Source organism: Salvia hispanica, chromosome 4 (assembly GCF_023119035.1).
Source record: "Salvia hispanica cultivar TCC Black 2014 chromosome 4, UniMelb_Shisp_WGS_1.0, whole genome shotgun sequence".
Taxonomy (NCBI): Eukaryota; Viridiplantae; Streptophyta; class Magnoliopsida; order Lamiales; family Lamiaceae; genus Salvia; species Salvia hispanica.
Window position 1 is genome coordinate 11,594,810 of NC_062968.1, and position 26,664 is coordinate 11,621,473.

The window sequence follows — 26,664 nt, forward strand, 5'->3', positions numbered from 1 at the left end:
TTATTGATAAAATTGAAAATCAATTCTAAAAAAATACCTAGATCAAGCATCACAATAGGTAAAATTTTGGGTTAATGGATCATAAAATACAAGGATCCACATCAAACTTTAAATCGGGGAAGATGGGTAAGAGACCCCCTTTCCGACAGGAACACATTTTAAACTCCCAATTTTTCATAGGTCTTGCAATGTTCGATTGGGATTGGATGGATAATACCCCCCCAAAAATATAAATGTGTCCAAAAAAAAGCTTGTCATATTATTTCAAAACCTTCCCTCCATATGTATGGGCCTTTTGATTTTTTTTGATTCCAAGCCCATTAGCTGGGGAAAATTTGAATTTATTTAAACCCCCAGTTGCATCTAAAATTTTGGGGTGGGAATTGGAACTTATATCTAAAAAAAGCAAAATTTCTAGTTACATCTTCATAAATTATTATGGCAATTAGTGATTTTCCAAGATTTGATTTGTTAGAGGGAAATCTGGGGGAAATTTGCATGCCATTTCTAAAAAAAACTTTTCCCTTATATTGAAACACTGGCAATTTTTTAAAAAGGGGGCTTTTGGTTTTCCCCCATAAACCGAGTTTGGAAGAATGAAGACATTTTCCCAATTGGAAAAAGGGAAGCACCAAAAAACTATTTTTATGGTGAGGGAAAAAGAAAGAGGGTAAGAAATTTCTAAAAAGTTTTGGTTGAAAAAAATAATATTTTTTGTTGCTATCTAAAAATAATGTTGTCCTTTTAATGGATATCGATAAAGAAAAAGGGGGTGTATTTGGGGACATTATTGGATTTAGACGGTAAATCTAAAGATAATTATTTGACTTGGAATAAAAAATAATTGGGTTTTTTCTCCAAATTTCCAAAGGTTAAGTAATTTTTTTTTGAATTTCCGTTCATTCCGGGGGAGAAAATTACATTTTTTCGGGGGTTTTTTAAAAATTTAAAGTTTAGTGGTTATGCATCAAACATCTCGTTGTTTTCAACTAAAACCACCCAAATTTTGAGGCTTGAAAAGTGATGAGTATCATGTTATAATGCAACATTTTTTTGTAAACTAATTTGTTTCTTGATGTTTCGTTTGGGGGAAGATATTGTTGTGATACTTTGTCAATAGGAAAAGTTACTTTAGAACACGAGTTTCTAAAATACTTATAGTTATTCAAAGGTGCTCGTCTTTCTTAGAGTGTGGTTTCAAGGCTATAGGTAATAATGGTTGCATCATAACATGATAGTTATGCCCATTCAAATCTAATAATTTTGGTGGTCTTATTTAACACACCATGGATGTTTGATGCATAACCATTAGAAATTTTTAAATTTTAAAAACCTAACAAAATAGTTTTCCCCTTTAAATTTATTTAAAAAATACAACATATAAATAAAATTATCTAGAACCTTTAGAATTAGATGAAGTTAAAGCCAATTCCCCATTTTTCCCAGTTTTGGGCATGATTTATAATTATTTTTGATTTCCCATTTAAATAAAGAATGTCCCCAAATTTTTCACAAACATTTTTCTCTGATGTGCATCAAGAGGGGAGGACAACATTATCTTTGGGATGGAAACTCAAAAATATCCAAAAAAAATTTTGGATCCCCTTTTAACTTGTTGCAAATTTTTTTATGAAGTCTTTCATCTCATCCATCACCATATTACAATATAGTTGTGAAGTGCTTCTCCCTCCAATCGTGACATTAAAGTGACGTCTTCTCCTTAAACTCATGTTCTTGGGTAGAAATCAAGATGTCCCCCTGTACAATGCTTCACACCGTGTTTCAATCTAAGAGAGTGTGCTTCTTTGATACAAACCGTGCATGCAAATTCACTTATTGTCCAGTATTTTGAAACACTAACTGAAAATATTATTTTTTCATGCATTTAAACTTTCAATTCTACTTCCCACAAATCCTTTATATCGGTAATTAGGGGTTATAAATAAATATCAATATTATTTCCGGGGCTGATGGATTGGGAACCAATAGAGATAACATTACATTAGGTTCTTTCATGGACATCCATGGAGGAAGGTTATGGAGAAATAATATGACATGCCATGTGAAGGGTGACACACTCATATTTTTAAAGGGTTTATTACATCTAATGCCAATCTCAATCGAACATTGCAAAATTCTTAAGCATTTTAGGATGGAAGATATCAAATGTGCTCCATGTCGGGGAATCGTCGGGTGTTTCACGTGGGATGACGTCATTGTTGACATGAGCAATTGTTGCAATATTGGCTTGAGTGGAAAATACCACAATACATTTTAAGCAATCTTTCTTTTCTTGCATGTAGATCTTTATCGAAGTATGCCGTCTTAGCTGATGATAAGTGTCATATGAAGTTCTTATTTCATTTTTTTTCCCAATACAAAGTGCAATTATTTGGACAAATATCAATTTTTTTATAGCCGATCTTAGTTCTTTCATCAATTTCATGACATCATAGTAGGACTTTGGTAGACCAACTATGACATATGGAAAAGCTTCTCTTAATAATTCTAAAAGTATATCAAATACTTTATTATTCAAGCTGCCAATACAAAGTACAACAAACGGATTATGAATGCATGTAGTTTTTAGAATTAGTACATCCTTCATACAATGATAGTTGTGAACTATCAATCAACTTATAGACTTTTGTGCTTTCCCATTAGTGATTTCTGCATCCATCGGGATCATGTATATTCTTATATATATTCATCTTCAATTGGAACTCCAATTGTATCATGAACTAAACCCCGCATAACATTATTGCCCAAACTATTATGTAGATTTTCTCTCCTTGATGAAAGACTACTAGGAAGTTCTTCATGACCTATCTATTGGATGTACCCATGAATAAATCCATCTACCGTCAAATGTTCAAATTATCATCTCATCTCTATTTCACAAACATACCAATTCCACTACGTTTCCATATTCATAATATCTTATTATTCATGCTTGCATTGCGAAAACCATAGTCCTAAAAGTATTGAAGTACATTTTAGTATTTCGTTGTTGCTCTTGACTTTGTCATCAAATCTCTATCCATATTGTTTTAATAAATTCCACAAGGCTATATAAGTAATAAAATTAAAATGGGCGATTTAGTAAATTATGAAATGAATTATAAATAAAATATCAATAAAAATATGTAAATATTTTTTTTCTAAGATAGGTCACGCTCAAATCAACAAGTACTTAATTGAATTCATTAGCAAAGTAGGTATAAGAGAAAGATGGATGAGATACTGACCTGATAAAAAGGAGAAAAAAAAATGTTAATAGTTGCACAAACCTTCAGATACTGACCTGATAAAAAGGAGAAAAAGAATGTTAATGGCTACACAAACCTTCAGTTCAGAGAGCGTGCACATGAAAATAGATTGGATATCTTTCAGACTAAAATAGAGATAAAATGTGAAGGATAGCGGTAGCTGCCAAGAGAGATATTTAATTTCTAGAATAATACCCAAGATTAAACTATGAGTAATACAGATTTTGGTGCTTTTTATTAAGCATGTGCACATGCATCAATCTCAACGTTCCTATCAAATCTATATAAATAATAAATTAAATATTGACAACTTAGTAAATTAGAAAATGAATTCTAATAAAAATATCAAACAAAAATAAGTAAATTTTTTTTTTTTAAGATTAGTTATGCTTAAATCAACAAGCAGTTAAAGAAATTCATAAATAAAGTAGTTGTAAGAGAGATATGGATAAGATACTGACCTGAGAAAGTTGAGACAAAGAACAACAATGGTTGCACAACCCTTCAATCGAGAGAGCATGCACACAAAGAGAAATTGGATATCTTTTGGACTCTAATGGAGAACTGCGAAGGATAGCGGCAATTACCAAGAGAGATTTAATTTCTGATGAGCTTCAACGTCAAACGTAGCAAACTCAGCAGATTCCTTATTGGGGATGACATCGATTGGTTTGTCCAAGACATACTCAACCTTTTCATGCCTTAGCACCAAGCGCAAACAACGGAGTCAATTCGTGAAATTTGACCCAGTCAATTTGTTTGTTTCCATCAAACATTTGTAAGCCAAGTTTGACATTTTATCTGAACAAAAAATAAAATGAAAGCAAATTAGAAAAGCATATAAAGATCACATTCGTATCACTAATCAAACAAGGTTTATTGTATTGATTAGCTCCCACTAATTTTAACATATATTATGTCCCCCAAACGTAAAATACGAATTTATATCAAATATAAATTTTAGTGGTCCAAGATCCAAGTCCATATTATGCAGCCCCTGCTTTGGCTGATCACTACAAAAATATCACAAGGTAGGCCTCCAAGCCAATTAAAACAACTATTTTGCAATTCTTGGTTTATTAATCCAATTAATATGCATCCATAAACTATTTAGGTCGCTTTGGCTTCACTAAACAATTTAAGCAAGTCAACCCCATCACACGATGCCAACCATGCATCTATGAATGAGCCTAGGCCTTGTGGATTTAGAGTAAATGCTTTGGCGTAAAACTCGTGGTCGAAAAGGCTAGGAACATCAAACAATTATGATGGACGATGCGTTTGTTTCAAAAACAAGACTTATATTTTGTAGGGAAAAGTGTGATACTAGTTATGTGAATATAATATCCAATATTAAATTTCAAACAATTACTGGGCGCCGCCTACCCAGACATAGTATAACACGGACTACAAATACTGGGCGCCGCCTACTTAGACATAGTATAACACGGACTACACATACTGGGCGCTGCCTACCCAGACATAGTATAACACGGTCTCTAACTACTATAGCTACAATAAATAAGCATAAATCAAATAGCATGCTTATCAAATAAGATATCAAATAATGCTCAACAAATAAAATCAAATTTTATTCTCAAATTAAATGTGGATTAACCGATTATATTAACTCCAAATTAATATAATTGCATATTTAATATTAATTCTAAATTAATAAAACTATACAACAATTTATTAATCTAATTAATAAACTATGTTTCTATAACAGGTTTTATATAATTAGTCTAATTAATTATATGTCTCTGTCATTTCAATTAAATAGCATCTGAAATAATTACTCACAAAACCATCTTGCTTGAAAAAATTGTAAACTTTGAATCAGATTTTAATACGGAAAATTTTTGAAACATAATAAAGTTTCCTTTTGTCAAATATAATTTTCTTTGGAAATACATAGGAATCAAGAAACAGATCCCAATTCTAATAAACAATTGTTTTCCATAATATCCTATCATGTTTGAACCGAGAAAGGTGAAATCTAATTCCATAATTTGTTTTTACAAAACCCAAGTAATTTTCATCATGTACTTGTTCAAAACATGTATAATTACACAAAAGTTAAATGAAATCAAATTTCATTATGAAACCCCAAAAGTTTTCGGATCTTAGATTTCCAGAAACGAAATAAGAAATCTAATTTCTCATTCCAACACAATTACGTAAATCTAATTTTATCCCAATAATATAAATACGATCAATCCACAAGTAATTAGCAAATTCAAAATTAATTATGAATTGAGCCCAAGGCTCTGATGCCACTGCTGGGTTTTTTTGTATTTATTTAATGAGCGCAGCAGAAATTGCATACAAGAATAACAGATCTAAATTCATGATCATATTGCAAGTTGAGCATGTAAATCACAACGGAACTAAATCTTACTTGTTGTGTTTTTTTCTTCTGCGATTGAATCATGCAAGTTGAATCCACTACTATCGAGGTCCACTGCAATCCAATCTGATGCAGGAACTATCCCGGTACAATTGCTCCGTAGAAGAATGCTAGGAATTCTCTCTACAAAGCTTTACGTATGTTCTCTCTATTGTTATGCTATTTCTCATGCCCCACAATGAAGAATAAATAATCATTATATAGATGAAGAGTCACTAGGATTTCATGATTGTTGGGCTTATGGACTAATATAATTATAGCCCAACTATAATTAATTAATCCATAATAATTTAATTTTAGCCAATTTCCTTTCACTTAGTACATTACATACCCCTTCAACAGGTTAGCCATAGAACATTAAAAAAAATTTGCATAATGATTTTATTTTACAAATATAGATAGCTAGAGTAAACAAAACAGAAGATATATATATCTTTGTTCTTCTATTATATGATAAGATATCTGGTTGTAAATTTCAAGATCGAAGCAGATACAGAAAGTAAACAACTAAATAATAAATATAAACTAAACTAAAGAATTATACGAAGCTCCCATTCACAATAAAGTACAAATCTAGGTGTCTATCAATGTGCAATATAGCATTTCTCATCTTGAATGGTCAAATAGTAAATCACAAAAAATAGTCATTTCAGTTTGTCTGTATTATTCAAAAACTGAATTATAATTCACTAGTTTTTGCCATTATTTCATCCAATGCCTTTCTGACCAAATATGCGACGAAAATTAACGCTGCATTGAATATTAACTTGAACTATATTTGTATACAATGGGGGTGTTCGGTTTGCAATATTGTATCCGAGATTAAATTTGTAGTGTGTTTGGTTCATGAGATTCAACCCCTCAACTCAATCCTAGATGGATAATCATGAGATAATTAGTTATAGCTAACCCTATATAACTAAAATAATCTTACAAACTCAATTCTAGATTTTATTTTAGTAATATTTTATGTTGGAAACATCACACCACCAATGATTATTTGATATATGATTATATACTCCTTATATTTCTTTGCTCCTCATCGTGCATTTTAATTTCTCGAAAATCGTTGATTAAAGATTCTAAACATGTCAAGGATTTTATACAACAAAGAAATGCCCCACCGGTTTTGAACATGTTAATTATTTTGAACTCAATTCAAATTAAATAAATAAAATATTAAACTTCATATTCATCTTGACCCAAGTTTAATTTCATCATTATCGATAATAATGAATATTCTATCAACCAAAAATTGAATAATTCGTAATACTTAAACTTTGAAGCTTCGGCAACAACACGTGCCTGCCAAAATTTGAGGTTCCATTTACATGGTTAACTTTTCGGATTAAAAGAACAAATTATCGAACTAATCGAATATCCAATACTTTCAAATCTTGGAAACATGATTTCGATCGAAATTTTGTAACAATTAATAATAGTATTAGTTAAGTCATATTTAAATAGAATAAAGATTAACTCGAATATGTTTGAATGTTCCAAGTCTAGTAATATGTCTAAAATGAAAATCTTGAAATAAAATAAATTAACAAGTGCTAAATAAAAGTGATAGATAAGATTTATCTAAGAAACTAAGAGATGCAATAATCTAATGTTATACAATAACAACAAATAAACAAACGTAATACTTAAGATATAACTAAGAAATTAACTGATGTAATAGGTTCAAAATCCATTCAAGACCATTAGCATTTGGAAGTCTACGATATAGTTCCCTTGGACGGATAGATATATGAATTATTTCAGCTTTCTTCACTATAGCATGCGAACCAACTCTCAAACTCACCACTCCATATGCGCGCGTCCAATCGGAACTCTTTTATATGAGTGCCTTTATGAGAATTCATTACTTGGTCCATCACACTTGTGTAATCTTCCAATTCTAAAGAGTTATATCGTGGGAAATTGAGGTGAGTGAGGTAGCTATGGAGATGTCGCCAATGAGTTGAAAGTATGCAAGTCGCAGTAGCTTCGTGGAGGCTCAACCGAGAGATTATAGATATCAAAATATCATTAGGCAATTGGCTGATCCTATCACCCTGCTATTCACATATTATAATTACTCTATGTAATTCAACAAAATTAAGATCGTATGATTACAAGAAAAGGGATTAATTGAGTAATATATCATGTAATGTGATATGGAGCGAAAGGCGGAAGTAAAAGCCCGCAAGGCTGGATTTGAATCCTAAACACATTGCTTTGACCGGTGGAGGCTCGTACTCGTGCTTTCGAAGAGGATCCAGATTGCTGAACAAGAGAAGACGACCAACAACATTGATGCATTGCTTGGGTGTCCTCGTTGCTGGGCTTGCAAATAGCCGTTCATACTCGAGATGTTCGGTTGTCATGTCCAGGGCCAGGAGCGGGGAGTGTGCAAGCAATTTTACAGGCAAAATGGATGGTGGAAGTGCAACATTAGGTTGGGTGACGGGAAACTTACGGAAATGCTGATTTTCAGGGATGAATGGTGCATCCAAATGTGGGGAAGCTAAGGGGGGTTGCTGGGCTGGTTGTATCTCCTGCAGGAGGGGGCTGGTTGTGGGCAGAGCAGGTGCAGGAGGAAGTGAGGGCGGTGTTGGCTCAGTGTTGAAGTTGTAGGAATTGGTATTGTTGGTGTGAGATGAATGTTGATCATCTAGAGTGAAAAAATCGTGCTGCCCGCGCTCCCAAATGATGCCACGAGACTGCAGCTCCCGCCAGAATGGTGCCAAGGCATCATTGATACACTTAGAGATCCGGGCATCGAATGTGCTCATATGCACTTTGATGTCCGCAACCGCCTTCTCCAGTGTGTCAAGACGTTGTTCAGTGCTCCGAGTGTTCACCATGATGTGTTCCACGTTCACCGCACCAAATTGATATGGAGTGAAAGGCGGAAGTAAAATAAGAACTGAAATTAATATAAAAGAAGAACAATCCTCCGAAGAGGCCAAGATAATCCTCCGAAGAGGCCTACGGTTGATACCGTCCTAATACACTTTATTTTCCCAGATATCTAGCTCTTCTAAAGAGGAGCTATTTATAGGGCTCCTACGCACTCTAATCTAGGAAAGTGAATCAACATATTAATAAACAAGGAAACAGATCCTCAACATTTAAAACAATCTTTTCATCAATCTCCACAATAATGAAAATGATCTCAAGAGATAATGGAGATCATTAGCTTGATCTCTATCATAATGCTTACCTCCCTTTCCGTCATACTTTCTATCGAAACAAAACACGATAATCAGTCGAAGACTCGAAGTGAAATTATGCGAGATGAGAACGAGATTTGAGAATAAAGAGATTTTAGGTTAATTACTCATGTTTATAAGGTTATACAAAGATATCCTATTCCTATACTGATAAATCAAAACGAATACTAATAACAATACGAATAAATAATAAATATAGTGTTAAACAATAACATATGAGTATATACTATCACTTTATGCGTAATATAAATGAATACTACTGGTAAAAATCAATTAAGGAAAACGTAGATACAGAGAGAGAGTGAATGAGTTTCCTAAGATTATTTTGAATTAGGGCGTACAAGTTTATAATAATGTTATTGTAAAAAGATGATCAGTAATCAGGAAATTAAAAAAAATATGAGGTGGAAATAAAATAGAATAGGTTTAGACTAATTAAATGAATTTGAGCTTATCTAATTGTTTTGCTTTGGGTCATAAAGTATTTAAGGTGTAATTTTACTTGGCTTTCTTTAAATAAAAACTTGGGTCGTATCATCTAATAAATTAATAGTACTACTAGGAGTATTTAATATTTTAAAATTACTTTCAGATTATATTAATTACTTATTAATTTATAACATAATAACATTAATATTTCTAATTGATCGGACTTGTATGAACAAATAACAAGAACATTATATAAACATGCAAGAATCAATACACAAAATTACGTGGTTCGACAATAGCCTTCTATCAAATAAAACACCATTATCAGTCGAAGAGAAAAAATGCAAGTTGAGAACAGAGGTTTGAGAGAGAATCGTAATATAAATTAGATTTCTGATACAAAAGAGAGAAAATATGTGCTGCATAATCAATATTTCCCACGTAGGCAATTTTTTCCATATTTTCCGTAGGTTTTTTATCAGGTCTTTTTTTTTGGTTTACTTTCCCTAGATTTCATAAATTAAAATAACAGTTCTATTCCATATGTTTCACAATCCTATTCCCGAACTCATCATGTACTTTTTCCATTTTTCTTTTATCCCATAATCTCATCTCGTGGCCTTATATTAATCTGGATTATTTGCCAGTAAATACATAAATTTTTAATATTTTAAAAAACATTTCAGGATTTTTTTTTAAATGTTAATACACGAACTTGTCTTTCCTATTTTTTCCTCAGAATTTAAAAATCAAAACTCATGTGGCAATTTAAACAGACATTATTTTAATTTTATCAAATAAAAATAAAGCAATGAAATTCCACCTCACCTATCTCTGCCCTAGAGGTGCCTACGGTTCAGGAATCAACGGTTACGGTTCGGAACCGCCGGTTCCGGTTTTGGAAATTGTTGAACCGGAACCAAACCGCGAGGGTAATTCGTGTTACGGTTCCGTTTTCAAAACCGCCAGTTTCGGTTCCGGTTTTGAGCCGGCGGTTTTTACAGTTTTTCATGGTTCCAAACTGCCAGTTTTTTGCAGTTCTGGCTTGATTTCACGGTTTTTCGGTGGTTTTTTGCGGTTCCGGTTTGAAACCGCCCAGAACCGGCGGTTCCGGCACGGTTTCAGTTCGAAATTTTTTGAACCTGAACCGAACCACGGTTCTTCGGTTCGGGTAAATTCTCACGATTTTGGTTCGGAACCGTAACAGACGATTACGGTTTCGGTTTTAACCGCCGGTTCGGTAAACCTTGGGCAGATCTACTCTGCCCTTTTCTCTTTCTTCCTATCTCTAGTCTTCTTTCCAAACCCAGCATCCATCTTATTTTGTCTGCCTTAGAATTGATTCGATGATTATTGAGTTTTGTTTTTAAGTGATGTTAATTGGATTTAACTTCGATTTGTAAAATGGATTCTTAAAATGTGAACAGTGGTACTCTAGGATCGATTACAAAAGCACACACGAAAGGAGCAGGCCAATCTTTATATTTTGATAATTTAAAAGATTGGCCTGCTCCTTTTATCGGTTGAGGAATTTAGATGATATTTAGCTGCTATATATGTTATTGTATATTTATTGTTGGGTTCAGTGGTACTCTAGGATCGATTACAAAAGCACACACGAAAGGATTTTTATTAAACATGATAAGGGTGTACGATTCACCAAATACAAGACATGATGATGTACACAAATCAACACAAGGTTGCACTACATCATTTGAGGACACCTCAAGACTCACTCTTGAAGGATGAACCACACAGGACACCGTGGACACACCTTTAACTATAAGAGGACGCGTATGAAGGAACAAGCAGCGGAAGCGTGCGTTGGATTATCATAATTTAATAATTATTAATCGAGCAAATAAATCACATAATAATCAGATCTATTTAGCAGATTATTTAGACAAAATCTATTCGCGTAATTTTCACATGTATCATGCTCATAACTTGAATTAATCATGTTTTAAGAATATTAAAACCTAAAACATGTTTTTCTACTGAGCAGAAATAATACCTAATAAATTCTCCAAAGAATTGATGATGGATAGCAGCTTCTCCACGTGACGCTTTGAATACTAGACCACAGATCTTCTCTCTGGTTCCCGAACTGTACTCCAATATCAGTGTGGGCTGATCTCACCGGAATACTATGACTTAAATAAAGAAGACAAGAAGAAATCCTTTACCAATTTGAAGAGAAATTCGAACTCCTCTTACTAGAGGGGGACGGAAATTTTGGCTATTAAAACTTATGATTTCTGTCTCCTTTATTCTCCTATTTATATTAACTTCCTTTTGGGCCCAGACAGGGATCTATTGAAGCTTTTGGATAATGGCTCATCCAATTTACTTTTTACTAATTAAATTGAACCCACAATTTAATATAAGCTTTAATTGGAATATTACGAGCAGCCACTACAGAAGTAATATTGAACTCTCCCCATCCAAATCCTAAATTATAAGTAATCCAGGTTTTCGTTTTAACTTTCATTTCCCGCTAAAGATAAAAATGTCTATTAATTAATTAATGTCTGCTATGGACTTAATTAATTAATTTCTTATTAATTCCAAGAGTGGACTTAGCATGAAACGCGTATTTATTATTCATAGAGTGATCAAACTCCAACTAGCTAGGTTCCGAATAATAAAACCTTAATTCACGCTCCTCTTGAGGACATTATCAAACGAGACTCACCTCGCGCACGATTCAATATAATAGGAAACCCTAGCACCGCTAGATATTAATCACCACTACCCAATATATCAGGATTATTTGGTTACGAAAAACTCGCACCATTTGATAAGTCAAAGTAATGCATAATCAATACCGTATGCTCAATGTTAACCTACATTGATTAAGAAACAAATATTTATCAAGACCTCGCCTTTCAGTAGATAGCCCAAGGACAAGTCTTGCTGTTAGATCCGTTCTCAAGTGCTTTACTCACACCAATGTCATCTTATTTCAATAAGGCTTAGAAATATGCGGATCTGACATTGCAATCTTTTACGATGGATAGTCTAATTCCATATAGGTTGTGAAATTCTTCTTTTTCTTTGTTTAGGACTAACCGTGTTACCTTAAAGTGGACGCCTCCCACAACCGGTCTACTAAAATAAAGACTTAGACTTTGTTAAGTTAACTTATACATTTAAACATTCAATAACATCCATTAAATGTAAAACATAACAACATTATGACAAAAATAATCTGTTTTATTCCTTGGAAAATAAAATAAGAGTTTTACAGTATTCAATCACTCGAAACGTGATTTCTAGTATACAAACTCTAACAGCATCTCACTCTTACTTAGCTTCACTCATACTTTCTCTCGTACACTCTACATGCTAAACATCTAATGCCTACCTATGGCTCTAGAATGTTTAATTTGCATTATATATATAGACTGATTGCTTTTGTATATAGCTATTTTGCATTATAGAGATTAATGCAATACTCAACAATTGACAAACACGGATTTTGCAGTTATTAAGGACTAGATTTGTCTCATTTTAAATGTCAATCATGCAAATTATGTTCTTAAATAGCATATGTTATACATTTGGTATTGTTGATGTGTATGTTGAGAAATGATAGAAAAAGATAGAAAAAGTTGCAAAAAGGCCAAGGTGCAACAGCCTCAGTTCAAGCCGATTTTCGTTGCGGTGTTGAAGTCCAGTGATTAATTCAGATCATTCTCTTCTTCTTTGAAAGAACTTCGAGACAACTTGATCGGAGCTCCGTGAAGAAAGTTATGACTATTCTACAAAATTGCGCAGTGCGATCAAAGCTGGCGGAAATTCAAGAAAGGAGTAAATTATTTCCCAAATCTCTCTTTTTAATTGAAGGATTTGAAAATATTATATTTTCAATTAATTGGAGTATACTTTTTAACATTCTAAACATTTTTCTAGCCTATAAATACCCATAACCTAATTCATAGCATTCATCTCAGAGCCTAATCCAATCCTTCTCCCTCACTACACCTTCAAGAAAAGACTAAAGATTGAAGATTCAACCTTGGTTTTATCAATTTCTTTCATGTCTAGTAATTTTTTATTATTCTTTTTACTACATAACATCCTTTGTAGATTTCTTGGTGAGGACTATTATGAACATGTTTTGATTTGTAGCATTGAACATTTTCCTATCTTTTATGATTGTTTTGCTTGTTCTTTTGTGTTTTTACTGTTTTTGTCTGGACAACTTTAGAATTATGTCCGTTTAACTAGATTAATCGAGAGATAGCTAGTTTTACGTGGTAAAAGGAACGAGTACAACACATATGTATATCTGCACTCGAGAGAGGGGATCCTTTGTGAGGGCTTGAGTCTTATGAACTTAAGGAGTTAAAATCTAATCTATTGGAAGGAGACTTTGATAGTTAATGTCTAATCTACTGGATAGGTGCACTCGAGAGGGGCCTTATTCTAAAATCGTGAATTTCCTAATAATCCTAGAGACACATAAATGTAAAGATTCTGTGTTATCACTAGGTCATAGTAGTTGGATCCTAAAACTCTATATTCTTTAGCTTGATTTATATTATTTTGTTTTTATATTTTCTATTATTTGTTTATTTATTTATGTCTAGTTTATAAAACCAAACCCAAAACTTCATTTCTCTAAATAGTACTCCCTCCTGGCCCGTGAATAGGAGTCCCATTTTTCCATTTGGGCCCGTCCGTCGAATAGAAGTTGTAACATGCCCTACCTCCTAGGGTACACGTTAATCACAAGCAATTCAAACGACTCCAAATAAGAAACAAACATATGCTAAAGGTTTCATTTAAAGAGTATTGACCAAAAGAATTGAAAGAATTATCAGGAGTATTTAAAGCAATAACTTAACCTTGAAGCTTAAATGAGAAAGAGAAAGAGGTCTCTTAAATAACGATCAAAATTTCAAGAGTACGACATAATATCCAAGACGAAATCACAAGAAAAGGCTAAGGCCTCAAAACCGCAAGATGCAATTGTTCCAAAAGAAATTTAAAAAAGAAACAGCACTCAGTAGAAGCATTCGAGAGAAAAAGAATAATATGTATGAAGACACAACTATGCTTAAGTTCATAACCACCATCTTAATTAATTAACAACAAGCTCAACACCCGCCACCACTGCCATCGTTCAACCTGCACATAAGGAAAACATATGGCCGAGTATTTTGAAATACTCAGTGAGCTCATCCAAAACATTTTATAAGTTATGCCACTCTTCCCAAAGGGAACCCCAAAGTTTAAAGCATAAGAGAAATATCAAAGTTTTACAAAATATATTTTCAAACCGGCCAATCAAAATAACCCCCCGTTTTCCTCAACAAAATAACAATCACAAACATTCCAGGGGCGACGGCAGGGCCACATTTTTCCCCCAAATGGAGGGGCCCCATTAGAAAGGAGGGTTTCCCGATCCAAATGTCAACCCCCGGGTGGGGCTTGGCCCATACTCGCCCCGACCAAAAAGGAAAATCCAATATCACATTAAAACAAACATAGGCAGGGGCAAAACTTTAAAAACCACCCCTTATAACCCCCAATTTCCATACTTTTGACAAAAAAAAAAGAGAGTTTAAGAAAAAGCCCACCTCAATTGCTTTTTTTCCCAATATTTTTCGCTTCCGTTTATCCGGCCGAACCCAAAAGGGTTCAATTTTTAATCACATAGGCACATATCACAAATTGGGGTTTCACTACCTTACTCATGAAATGCCCATTACTTTTCCCACTTCCCATCATTTATCTTATCATTACTAATTAATCAAGATCATGTTTATCACACAAGATTATTTAGCCATCTAACACACACTACACAACACACCAAAAAAAAACACCCCACCCCACACAAATTGAACATATTCCCACATCCCTTTTTTTCCACTTTCACTCAACCAAGATGCATGAGGGCAAAAGACCCAAATCGGGTTGGGGGAAAAGAAAAAAAGAAGAAAAAGAAGAATAAGAAGAACTCATAAACAAAATACCTTTTTGAGAAAAAAAATCGGAGAAAAAAAGTGAGATTTTCTTCAAGAATCTATGCTCAAACTCTAAATTTTTCATGTGAGACAAAATATTGGGGTTTTTTTTTATGAGTCCAATGAGATTTTTTAGAATATTTGGGAAGATTCTTTTTACAATTAATAAAATAATATTGGGGAAAAGGGAAAAGAATTAACAAAGATGATCCTAGGCAAACCTAAGGCCAAAATTAAACCCCAAACATGATTTTGTTTTTTGGATATTTTTGGTTTTTTAGAATAAAAATAATAACCAAAAAAAAAATAAGAATTTTCCCAATCTTGGGGTATAAAAAGGTCCCTTTTGCATTCAAATAAGGAGGATTTTTAAAAAAATTGCCTAGAATAAGGGGGAAGACCCCTTGAAGTATGGAAAGATTTGGAATAAATTTTTAAAATTTTAGGAAAGAAAAAATAAGGAGCCAAATTTAAAAAAAAATAATTTTCCTTTTCCCAAATATAGTTGATTTTTGAAAATCACTAATAAATAAAAAGGGGGGGTTTTATTTTTCAGAGATAAATAATTGGGTCTTGGGTTTAAAATTTTTTAAATATCCCAAGAATTAAATTAAATAAGGAAAAAAAAAGAATTTCTTCTTCAAAAAATTTAAAGGGGGAAAAACTCATGAATTAGGGACAAGTATTTATGGAAATTTTCTCTAATATTCTTTTTCCCCACCCTTAAAAAAATTAATTTACCCATAATTCCCCCAATTTAATAAATCAAGCCACATCCTAAAATCAATAAAAACTTTTTTAAAAACCCAAAGCAAACCCTGATCAACTCCTTGATAAAGATCACATGCAAAAAGCATTCACGACTCCACGTCATCACTAATAAATTCCCTTGGGTTTTAAAATTGGGCCCCCAAAATTCCAGATTTTCAAGTCCTCTCACTTTTAACCCTAAATGGGAATAGGGTCTCACCTTCACCTAACCTTTTTTTTCCTACAATTCCCTTTAAAACTAATATATACAAGTGGGGACCTATATACCACTAACTTTTTTCCACCCACATTTTAAATATTTTAAAACCCGTCTGCTAAGGAATGTGACTCCTAATGGCGGATCGGAGGGAGTATATGACATTTAATATATAATAGTCGTTGCAATTTTATTCCCCGTGTTCGATATCCCTAATCGACCTTTAGTTATACTAGATCTACCTTGTAAACTTGCGGTATTTTTAATGCTAATAAATAGTGCATCAACAATCTACACTACAATCCACCTATTATTATCATGCAATCTATAAATCCATCTAAAATGCCTACTAATGAATATTGCGGATATGCCTTGTAACACCCCTACTTAATTTATTAAACCAATAATTGGTGCCACATTTTGATACGCCAACCTCTTATTACTAACCTTATTTTCCACTTGTAAATTTTTTTTGAAACATAAAAACAGATACATACTATTACTCATTCTGCCTCAAGTTAATAAGTCGTTTTTATTTTTGTTGTCCAAGTTACTTGAATCATTCCCCTTTTGGCTAAAAATAAAACATCTAATCACACCTACTCTATTCTTTTTTTTACTTTACTCTCTCTTCTCTCTATTACTTTATTTACTCATTTACTTTATTTAACTCACTAATCACAACTTTCTTAAATTCGTTAAAAAAACGCCTCAAATAACGTGGACGGAAGGATTGCATAATTAGCAACATGCTACAACAAAATTCTATCCAACTATACATATCTATAAATCCTCAACTAAGCATAAACACCACTATTTAAATTCTTATGTCAAAATAAACGTCTCACAGCGGAGAGGGAAGAACTAAGAATACTTATTCGTACCCATCTAACACACTATTTTTAGTCTCCGTGCTATAAAGAAGTGCTGCTATTACACTTGCCAGTTGTATCACTTAGAAACCATCTGTCTCTCACACACCACATCCACAGAAATGAGTTAAATACGAGAAACTAAGTTTCTGGCATTCTTAAAATTGTACACATAAAGATAAAGATGATTCCCTTAGGAAAATCACAAACGCGGAAAAAAACAAGAAAGGCCGGTCCAGTCGTAGCCCTAGCACTTCTCCTCACAGTCCCTTTATACCTTTCCTTCACCGGAGAATCCTCTTCCTCTTCCTCCTCCTCCTCCCACCACGTTTTCCTTCACACGTGCACGCCGAATCGCACCAATGCGACTTGTTTTCGGGCGAATGGGTGCCCAATCCGGACGGCCCTTACTACACCAATGAAACGTGTGACTTGATTCAGGAGCATCAAAATTGTATGAGATTCGGCCGCCCCGACACCGGCTACCTCAAATGGAGGTGGAAACCCGACGCCTGTGAGCTTCCCTCTTCCAACCGGATCGATTTCCGAATGGTAGGGAAATCGTTAGCCTTTGTCGGTGATTCCGTTGCTAGAAACCAAATGCAGTCCTTGCTTTGCCTCTTGTCCAAGGTAACTCTTCCCTTTCTTTTTTTTTAAAAAAAATAGATAAATGTACGTAAATTGAATTGACATGAATTCGAGACGTTTAGTTTCAGTAATTACCAACTGTGTTGTTTGGTGACTAAGTTCGGCTGTTTTTTTTGGTATTTTGTGTGCTTGTTCTTTTAAAAGAAATCTACTCTTTTATCATTTTATCATTTTCGTTTTAAAAAGAAAAGTTTAAACTCAGATGATTATATGCGTGGAGAAGGGATATTACTATTGTTTACAATCTTTAGATAAAAATTAATTATTCATAGAAATGAAATGATGAGTATTTTTCACTGATTAGCTTGTTTTCCCCGATTTTCTACAAGTGATTTAATTAAGATTGAGAAAATTATTGGGTTCAAAATTTGGTTGGGATTTGTTGGTGGGGGTCCTAGTTTTTATGTATATGATGGCCCCACTTCAGAAAAAGTTGGAATGTTTGAGATCACAAATGGTGTGGAGCTTTATTTCCTACATTCATTCATCTATGAAATCGACGGATTATAAAAGCAAATTTAAACCTATACATTGATTGATTGATATTGCCTTGTTATGATTACTCCCCAACTAACCAGACCAGAATCTTCTCTCACATGCATCTACTTAAATATCCTTAAATAATTCAAACATTGTAGTATTATATTAGCATTTCAATTACTTAATTAAAGTTTTAACTTTCATTAAAAAATTTCCTGATAAAGCACAAACTCAGTATAAATTAGTAACTAATTTATATTTTGAGAATAATCTGGAATGTTTTTTTAACAAGAATTAGGCATTCGATTCACAAACCTACACACGCTTATATATACTATCATAGGGCGTTAAAAATGACAACACCACTTAAAATAACATCATACCAACATTTCTATAATCGTTTGTATCATGTGACTAATAATCAGCTGCCATGTGCCAATCATAAAAAGTGCTCAAGGATAAATTTTCTCGCCAACAATATCCAATACATATACAATAATTTTTTCTCCAAGAATATCCTATACGCTAAACAAGAATCGATTATTGTCTAGCGCTTATACTATTGTCAATGCCGCTTATAATATTATGGATACACCGGCCACTTTAAGAGGTGTTTAAGAGGTGTTGTCATTTTAACAAAAATTTTATTATCATATTATAATAAATATAAACAACAAGTCCGTTAGCATTCAATTAACAACCTTAGTTTTTTTTGTTGACTTAGGAATGAGTAGATGTGTATATATGTAGAAAAAACCCTAAATGTACATTCACTGCACTTTTGAAAATACCTTAAAATGTATACTAAAAAACCGAATACGTGCCTAAGTCTGATACATTTTCTTTTTAAAAATTTAATTAACTCTCCTTTTTTATTTTTTTCCCTTTTTATCTCATATATTTTTTTAAATTTTTTTTATTTTATTCTATTCTTTTTATCTTTTATACTCTTTTAGCCCCATATTTTATCAATTAAATATCAATTAAGTACCACAATTTTATTCACTAAACATCATTACCTAAATTTTTGTATCAAAAGAAAAATCCCAACTTATGCAGAGGCAAAAATATTTATTATCAAATGCCAAAGTATCGGTAGCAAACCAACGGATGCTAATCTACGTACATACTTATTAAACAAGTATTAAATGGATCTTATATATACGATTTAATTGTAACATTTCGAACAAAAATTTTAAAATGCGAATTAGTTGTTTAGGGGGTAAAGAAAGTAAAATGAACAATTAATACTAGCTTTTATGATAATCCATCACTATATATGACAATTAAAAGGGGTTTTTTGCAAGAGATCCCATTAAATTTGTAGTGTTTTTGGTTTTAGGCCCAACCCACAACTCAATTTAGATGGAAAAATCATGAGATAATTAGTCATAGCTAACCCCCATGAAAATAAAAAATATTAAAAACCCAAACCTAAATTTTATCCTTTAGATTTTCCCGCCCATAGTAAAGGGGGACGCCCGGGAATTTTAGATTAAAAAAAATTTTAAAGGGAGCAAGAGGCTTTTAAATAAAGTAAAAGGAAAAAGAAGAGAGAGAAGAGAATAAAAGTAAGAGGGGAAAGAGGGGAGGGAAAAAGTGTTGACTTTTTTCTAAAAAAAAAATTACTCTAAATTTTAAAGAAACAACTAAAGCAAAACGACTTCATTACTACAACGGTTTATTATTTTATTTTAACCAACACCCAATCTTTTTTGGGTAAGATTTATTAGAGTTCATAAATATTCAACTAAGATTATGATATTTGGGTATTTTAGGGGGGCCCATCCAATAGAGGGAAACAAATATGGTACCGATACAAAGAGCGGATCCAGATCCACCCTGCAGTGTCTAATACAACATTAAAAAATAATGCATCAATATTCAAATTATTTTATATTTTTTAGTTGATTATTTTATTTGGTGCGTCTAACAGCAGCTCCTGCTGTGCTATTTAGCACAGCAGAGGATCCCCTTCCTACAAAGAGCACGACTTCAATATTTCCATTTTCTGGACGCCGTTTCTGGTGAAGACCGGAATCCTAGACCCTCCCTCAGCCGTCCTTTCGATTTATACCTCGACGAGTTCGACGACACCTGGTCCAACCAAATCGCGCACTTCCACTACGTCATAATCTCCGCGGGCCCCTGATTCTTCCGCCCGAGCTACTTCCACCCCCTACCACGGCTGCCTCTACTGCCCGAGCCCGACTCCAACATCACCCACCCACGCCGGCCTTCGCCTACCGCTGGGCCTTCCGGACAGCATTTCGCGCCATCAATGGCGCTGCGAGGCTATAACGGAGTAACGTTCGTGGGACATTCGCGCCGTCGCATTCTGAGGGCGGGCGTGGGATAAGGGCAGGAATTGCCTGCGGACGAGGCCGTTTACGAGGAACGAGACATCGCTGGATGAGAAAGCGTTGGAGTTTTACACGATACAGTTGGAGGAGCTGGGAATTGCTAGGACACAGAATAGAGGGAGGAGGTTTGTTCTTTTGATACCACCAAGCCTATGTTGTTGAGGCCGGATGGGGGGCGAAATTGGTAATGCCGAATGACTGCGTGCATTGGTGTTTGCCTGGACCCATTGATGCTTGGAGTGATTTTTGCAGGAATTGTTAAGGAGGGAAGTTGCAGACAAATGAAATTTTACTTTTTTTAAATCGAGAAAGTAACTGGACGAGCATGAGAGTTTCATTACTGTTTTGTTAAGTTTTACTATAACTTGCAATAATCTTGATTTATGGTAAGGTATAGTGTAATTTCTTCACACCATTACGGAGAATAATATTGATATATAGGAGAAATGGGAAATAACACAAGAAAGAGCTGCAACTATAACGGAGAATAAATGTCTGGTCTGATTTTTAGTTTTTATGTTCTCATCTTCTTCAATTCTAATTTTCAAGACTTCTTGACTTGTTAATGACAAGTAATGAATAATAGGGATAACTAAAAGGGTTGTTTTAGAATAACTAAACGGGGTCTTTAACATTCATATATTTTTGTAATTAATTTTTTCTACTTTTATTGAGTTTGATGATTTCAGATAAGGTATTTGTTTTAAGTGTCTCCTATTTGTTTAGCAAACCATATCTTGCAAGAAACTCTTCACTTATATTGGGATTATATTGGGACGGAAGGAGTATTGATTAGAAATGAAAAGATAAATCTTAATTAAAAATGATTAAAGGTGAAGTAGTAGTATTAGATCTTTCAATTAATACTACTCCCTGTCCCTTAAAGATACTCACTTTTCTTTTGGTATTGCAACTAAGATGATCCATTACTTAAAATGAACCCTTTATCTCTACTTTATCCTATCTCTTACTTTACTCTCCTCCATTTAACACACAAAATAAAGCGATAAATCTGTCAGCCTAAAAGCGCATCTTCTCGCATTGGAGGGGTAAAAGTACTACTTAAACAAATGCACAAACACAAGTTACAGAGGCCCAAAAGTCATTCAAAATATATTACTCCACTGACCACTCCATACTTGAATTCCAATCTCTTCACCCCAGTCTTAGGTCCACAATTTCCAAATCAATGGAGCTACCTGTAAATAAAGGTATATCAATATAGCCATACTTTTATCCATAGCGCTAATCACCGCCACCATAATCTATCCGGTGTGCAGCCAAAAAGCTCCTCTTCCGTATCCACCTATTTCTACAATGCAGCTGACGATACGAGCCAAGACGGATGCAATATCTTCACAGGCAATGGGTTCCGGATCCCGATGCCTCGTATTACACCAACAACACTTGCTGGGCCATCCATGAGCACCAGAACTGCATGAAATACGGGCGACCCGACTCGACTTCATCAAGTTGAAGTGGAAACCCGGCGGCTGCGATTTACCCGCTTTCAACCCTCTCACTTCCTCAATACGCTTCGGGATAAGTCCATGGCCTTCGTTGGAGATTCTGTCGGGAGGAATCAAATGCAGTCCATGATATCTCTTGTCCAAGGTCACTTCTTTTTTCCTTCTTTTTCTTATTTTTTTATAAAAAATAAATGTCCATTTTTGGTTTGTTTACGCGCCCTACCCCAAAACCAAAACATAGATGTTATATACTACACTATCTGCACTCCCAATAAAAGTGCAGACTATGATTATAATAATTTTTTTTAAAAATTTCAAATCAAGAAAAGAGTAGTTTACCTAACTGGCCAGTTTTTCAAAGTCAAACAAAAAGGGGCAGCTTCAATTTTTTTTGAGGTTTAGGGAAATTAAGGCAGATATTATGAGTCAACTTGACATAGTATTTTATTTTTTTCAGTGAAAGAAAATTTGAATTATTGAAGTATATCAAGCAGTATTAGATAAGAAGATAATAAACATGGGGATTATTCTTGACCAGAAAAAATTTTATAATAAAATGTGCCCTCATGGATACTTTTCTTGTCTTCCATCTAAAGAAAGCTCTAATATATATTATTATTATCTTTATAAAATGTCTGAATCATATCATCATTGTCTTTTCCCCTTTATTATGAATATTAATTGATACTTCCTTTAAATCTTTTGGGGAAACCCCCACGAAGGTGAATTATTGATTAATGAAAATTTAGTACAACCTGGATTTGTTTGATTAAATTTTCAGCTTATTATTTGAAGAATGCAACTTTATAATATTGCTTACTAGTCAAAGAAATAGACCCTTATACAATTTCTTTATTAATATAGTCACTTAGCAATTAATTCTGTGTCTAACCACTTGACTACATTTGAGTCTATTATCTGAATTAGCTTTAGAAATACCAAGTCTCTATTAAGTACTTCCTGTCTCCAAGATAATGCTTTTTCTTTCATTTAACTAAAATGACAATTTTCTTTTTGTACTTTTCCAATTAATACAATCAACGACTCTTTCCTTTAATATATTCATTTTCTTTATCTTTCTACTTTAATACTTATACTCACTTTCTCTCTCTACAACATTTAACCAATCCCCTTGTACCTCACGGCTAAATTGATATTATAAATGACCAAGGGGGAAGACTATATATCGCTTGTTTCTATCACTTTTGTCATCAGTGTGTAGTTTATTTTTGAAAAATGAGGGAGAAAACGAGTCATGACAAAACAAATGGAATCCCAAAATTGATATGAAAACGTGAGCATCTCGACAGTTGCAAGATGATAGATGTAGAAACCATAATTGCCTTTAGCACTCTTAACTTTTTGCATAATATATATTTCTAGTTTCCAGAGTATGAAAGCTATTGCACAGCCCCACGGCATTCATTTGTAATATTGGTTCTTACTCACATTATATCTATTTCTAGCCAACTTTCATTGAATTCATAATATACTACTACTATTGATACACTATTAGTTACTCGAACGTTCTTCTCATTGAAATGGATAAGCTTGTCGTCTTTGTTTGAAAAGTTGTAGGTTGGTCGGTGACCAGCGTCTTTAATAAGTTAAGAATATCAAGATAAAATTATATATAATATTTTTAATTGTTTGATATCATAATTAGCTTAACTCAAAGTCCAATAAGGGACTCTCCCCAATCTTACCAAACTTATAACTTTAACCATGTTTATGTAACCCACCAATTTGTCAAGTTAAACCATGTTATTTAATATATTATAAATTTAGATAATTTATGTTGTATCAAACAACAAAAAAAAAATCATATCTTTCATATCTTGTAAACCGTATTTCTTATCTTATTTTACATATAGTCATATCCCATCTTTTTGATCAACAGTCCTAATAATTTAAGAATTCTATAATGACTTTTGGTTAGTAAACTAATTCAATTTATATACTATTATAAGCTATGCACATTAACATAAATTTTGAGAGGAAAAACTATACTCAGCCAAAATATAGTGATCTGGCCGAATATCATATATATATTTGCAATAATGATAAACCCTTTTATCATAGATACAAAGTTTTTAGATTGAGTTCCAAATTAAATTATAGGGCAAAGGCCAAAACTAGCAATTAGGTTTGGTCAACTTTTTGAAAATTCCATAACTTTTAAAAATAATTAATTACTTTCTTCGTCCTCATGAGTATGACACATTTCTTATTAGCGAGATTTTAGGAGTTATTAATTAATGTATTTAATCGCTTATAGGAAAGGTAGGTGTAAGTAATAAAACAGAGAGAGAAAGAAAGATGAATATTTTTAATAGGATGGTAAAAATGGTTGAAGTGCATTAATTGGAAAGAAAAGTTTCCAGTAAGTGTAAATATGTCATCTTAATTGACAAATTAAAAAGCGAAAACGCCATCTTAAGGTAGTGAGACGGAGGAGTATATTATAACTTTAAAATTTCATTAATTACCACATGCTGAAAATTTCCGGTGGACTATGTGTCTAAATTTATTGACTTAGTGCATATATGTATAAAATTTAAAAACGTAATTGACTTATGCATTAAATGACGTTGTTTTAGTAGTCAAACGTTTTGTTTACATAATATTTCCGTTTGGCAAATCATACATAATTTCTCTCAAATGTGAGATTATAGGACAACTAAGAAATTTATAAATTTTATGATATAATTGGTCATTTTTAAATTACAAAAATGGCCAAATTTTGATAAAGTTTTTGATAATATACCCTAAATTTTAATGGCTTAATAAAAGCTTAAGTGTGCATGTGCTTCACATGTGTTTTAATTGTTCCTAAGTTAGGTGGTTTTTCATACAATTTGTTCAATTTTTAGTTATGAGCATAAGCCAATGCACGGATAGATTTTAGTTATTAGCTTAGAGCAAGATTTTTGCGTTCTTTTGTTTTTTAGAGATGAGACACATGTAAAATAGAAACTACAGTGTATAGTCAAATTTTAATATTAACATGTATTAAAATATTTCAAATTAAAAATATTAAAAATGATTTTACGTTAATTTACGATTTAGTCTCTATATTTTTATTTTAACAGGTAGAATACCCAATCGACGACTCCCCAACATCCGACGAGCAATTCAAACGGTGGAAGTACCCAAATTACAATTTTACCCTCGAATATTTCCGGAGTCCATTTTTAGTAAGATCCGAAGAGCGTGACCCGGACGGCCCGACCCACACCGGCCTCTTCAACCTCCACCTCGACGAGTTCGACGAGTCATGGACGAGTCACATCGACTCGGTCGACTACCTCATCATCAACGCCGGCCACTGGTTCACCCGCCCCGCCGTCTACTACGAGAACCGCCGCGTCGCCGGCTGCCACTTCTGCCAGATCCCCAACGCCACCGATCTCCCCGTATCCCACGCCTACCGCCGCGCCATCAGGACGGCGATCAGAGCCGTGAGCGGGCGCCGCAGCTTCGGCGGCGCGGCGATCCTCCGCACGTTCGCGCCGTCGCACTTCGAGGGCGGGCTGTGGAACGAGGGCGGCGACTGCGTGCGGCGGCGGCCGTTCCGGAGGGATGAGGCGATTCTGGAGGGGTTGGATTTGGATCTGTACATGATTGAATTGGAGGAATTTAGAGGTGTGGAGAAATTGGGGAAGAAGAGGTGGCGATTGATGGATACGACGCAGGCGATGGTGATGCGGCCGGATGGGCACCGAGTAAGATGGGCATTGGCCCAATCAGAATGTGACTTTGTATAATGACTGCGTGCATTGGTGTTTGCCTGGGCCTATTGATAATTGGGCTCAGATGTTGCAACATATGATTCTGTTGGAGGCCCGGAGGGATTATAAGGATGGACTTTCTAAAATCCAGAGTCACAAGAAAATGCAGTGAACAAATTCATTGGAAAGGAAATGGGTTTGGTAAAGTTGTATACTGATGGTGAATGTTTTTATGAAATTTACAGCCGTGGTGTGATGAGTTACCAATAAGATTGAGATTGAGTGGCAAAGATTGAGATTGGTGCATGTTTCACTAGTTCTCCTTCTCCATTCTTTTTTTCCTACTCCCTCCGTTCCATAGTAGTTGAATCATTTCTGCAGTTTTGATACGTTCCATAGTAGTGGAGTCATTTCCTTTGTTGGGGTAAGTCAACACATTTCTTCCTTACTTTCCTCTCTTCTTTATTCTTCACTTTTTTCATTTCTACTTTATTCTTCATTTACTTAACTACCTTATCCAACTTTTTTAATCTCCGGCGAAAAGAAATGTCTCCACTACTATGGAACGGAGAGAGTACTATTTAGTTGCTGCATAGGCATATACTCCTCCATTCCCTCATAGTTGAGGCGGAACCTTTCGGCAGAGTTTAAGAAATGAATGTTGAGTGTGTTAAATAAATAGATAAAAAAGTAAGAAAAAGAAAAAATGTAGAAGAATAAAGTAAAAAGTGAATAAAGTAGAGAAGAATAAGTAGAGAGTAAAGTAAAGAGAAAGTTACTATATATGGAAATGACTAACTGTTATGAGAGCTTAGAAATGAAAAAATGAC

At 33.9% G+C, this 26,664-nt stretch overlaps 1 pseudogene; it reads left to right on the plus strand.

Moving 5' to 3' along the window:
- Positions 1-17,599: 17,599 nt before the first annotated feature.
- On the plus strand, positions 17,600-26,178 carry LOC125220361 (annotated as a pseudogene).
- The last annotated feature ends 486 nt before the right edge of the window (positions 26,179-26,664 follow it).